Below are 2,601 nucleotides of genomic sequence, written 5' to 3' on the forward strand. Positions count from 1 at the left end.
GTTATGGAGTGAATTCAAGTTATTCTGGAGCTTTTAAGTCTGAGTAAAAGCCTAAGGATTAAGTTGGGATCGTGTTCGGGGATCAATGGATGATAGTGCACTTTAAGAACGAAACGAAGAATCAAGCAGGCATACTGCGCATTGTCCAGTAAAATGCACATAACTTTTTGCTCGGAAATCTGTTTGGTCTCCACAATATATCGTTGGAAAGTTATTAAAAAGGGCTACAACTTTTATGTTTTACATTTTTCTAAATTTCCACAGCTGCACCGCGTGAGGCGCCGCGGCTATGTAAATTGTTGTTGCCCTCAAATTTCATGCTCTCTGAAGTTCTCCACAAGCACATTGCGTGGCGCGTCGCCCCATGCGGCGCGCCTGTGCAAATTTTACAGAGCGAGAGTCCTATTTCGTGCAGGAAAAGGTGTTTCGTCTGGGCCCGACCCTACTTGGTATAAATACATGTAAAAATAATATTTTGAGGACTTTTGACACACTTTGGACCTAAGGAGGCAAGAACACATTAGGAGCAAGGCGGAGAATTCTTCTACGATTCACTTCCTTCTTCCTGTTTATGAATTCTAGTATTGTAGTTATGCATACTATTATGAATAGCTAATTTTTTTTCTAGAGTTTTGATAGAACCTTTTGTAGGATAAATTCTTGTTATGTTTTTATATAATTGAGCCGTTAGATTTCTCTACTTGTTCAACTACGTGTTTATTGTTGTTGATTAAATGACCATCAATTGACTGTGCCTATTTAGTATGTATTGCTTGGAAAAGGGTACATATTTAGGTAGTTGTTGAACAACATCACTCCTAACGTATGTGAGGAATCATTATGAAGAATTTAAAGGTGGGATTAGGAATAACGAAACATTGGTGCGATCTTAGTGAGCGGTAAACTAGTGCCAGCTGGCGTAGTTCGGAAGAATATGTCTGTAAATTATGGTAGTTGCTCGGAAGAGAATTATGACACCCGAAGTACTCACGATCGGTAGAGAATACTTAGGCGAAATTATAGAAGGCATAGCGGGAATAATTTCGACAATTGGAAAAATTATAACTCTAGACCTCCTTAGTCTTGTCTCAAATTTCATCCTTGTTAGTTGATAATTTTATTGCTTTATAATAGTTGTTACTTAATTAGTTAGAAATAAATATTATAATCTCTATAATTAGGAAATTATTTGGACTTGTGTTTCTTAGCAATATTGAACAACTGTAGCTAAGCTTTAGTTCTATGTGAGATTCGACTCCGGACTTGTAAACCGGATTATTTGCAACGACCGCTTAATTCTTTTTATAGGGCATAGTTGGGCGTGATAAAATTTTGACATCGTTGCCAGAAAAAAGACAGGTTCAAGTATGAAGGTGCCGACACAATAGGCATTGCGATGCGAAGAGCTTTACTAGCTTCCGGCATCCAATGGAATCTTTGTAAAGTCGATCATTACGAATGTTACGATTCATTCGATTGACAGATTTGATAAATACAAACACTTTAGTATATTAAAAAATATTTCACCTCTTTATAACTTTTGTCTGCTCCACAAGATATTCAATATGTTTATTATAGTAAAATCATGTAACGATTTTATCTGTACGATCCGCTCAATTCAATCACAAGCAATTGAGAATTGAGCTAAAGTGACTATTGACTTATCATTCTTTTAAGATCACGTAAATGACCTAAGTGTCATTAAATTTTTATTTGTTTATTGTTAATTTTCTCGTGGTATTATCTTCAAGTTATTTTAAATATTGTAGAAAGAATTTATGCGAATCCGGATGCATGCACCAAACTATGTTAATCTACTATGATTGAGTGATAAATTAAAGTATGAATACATATATAAGTTTACCATGGCTTAGTAATAAACTTTACAGAAACATATTTGCTTGGCATATACATCGAATGCAAATACATTTCTACATATTTAATTCTGAATTCAGCATTATAAGAAAGTGTTTAAATTAATTTTTTTTTTAATTTTAAGAGATAAATTCAAGATTACTTATGTTTTATCTCATATTTTCATATGCAACATAACTTTCATTATCAAAATATTTAGATATTGATAATTATTATTTTCTTTAGTTTATTATTGCCTCGTGCCAAGTATTTTTTTTTTTCCACACATGATAATAAACCAAGTACGAAATTGAATAAAGTTGTATTATAGACCAACGGTATTATTATAAGCAACTAGTTAAATTACGCTGTTATAAACAACTAGTTAAATTACACTGCAATTATTATAAACAACTAGATCGATCATTCTTTCTTTCGCCTTAATTTTTTTCCTTGTTGGTCTATTGATTGTTTGTTGGGAACAATAGCAACAAGCTTCCGTTATCGTCCAGCGGTTAGGATATCTGGCTTTCACCCAGGAGACCCGGGTTCGATTCCCGGTAACGGAATTTTTTTCCTTTTCCCTTTAGGAATTTGTTTATTTATCCGATTAAAAGGGCATGTTTCCCAGTATGTTATACAGAGTATATACTTTATCTCCAAATCATGTGAACAACAAGTGGGGTCTGGAAAGGATGTACGCATTTTTACCCCTACCCGGAACTGTTGCGATAGACCCTCAGCATG

The 2,601-nt window shown here is 34.3% G+C and overlaps 1 non-coding gene across 1 annotated transcript; it reads left to right on the forward strand.

Moving 5' to 3' along the window:
• Positions 2,352–2,423, forward strand: TRNAE-UUC. Its single transcript has one exon. It is a non-coding gene; the product is annotated as a tRNA-Glu (tRNA).

Source organism: Nicotiana attenuata, chromosome 3, assembly GCF_001879085.1.
Source record: "Nicotiana attenuata strain UT chromosome 3, NIATTr2, whole genome shotgun sequence".
NCBI classification, from domain to species: Eukaryota; Viridiplantae; Streptophyta; class Magnoliopsida; order Solanales; family Solanaceae; genus Nicotiana; species Nicotiana attenuata.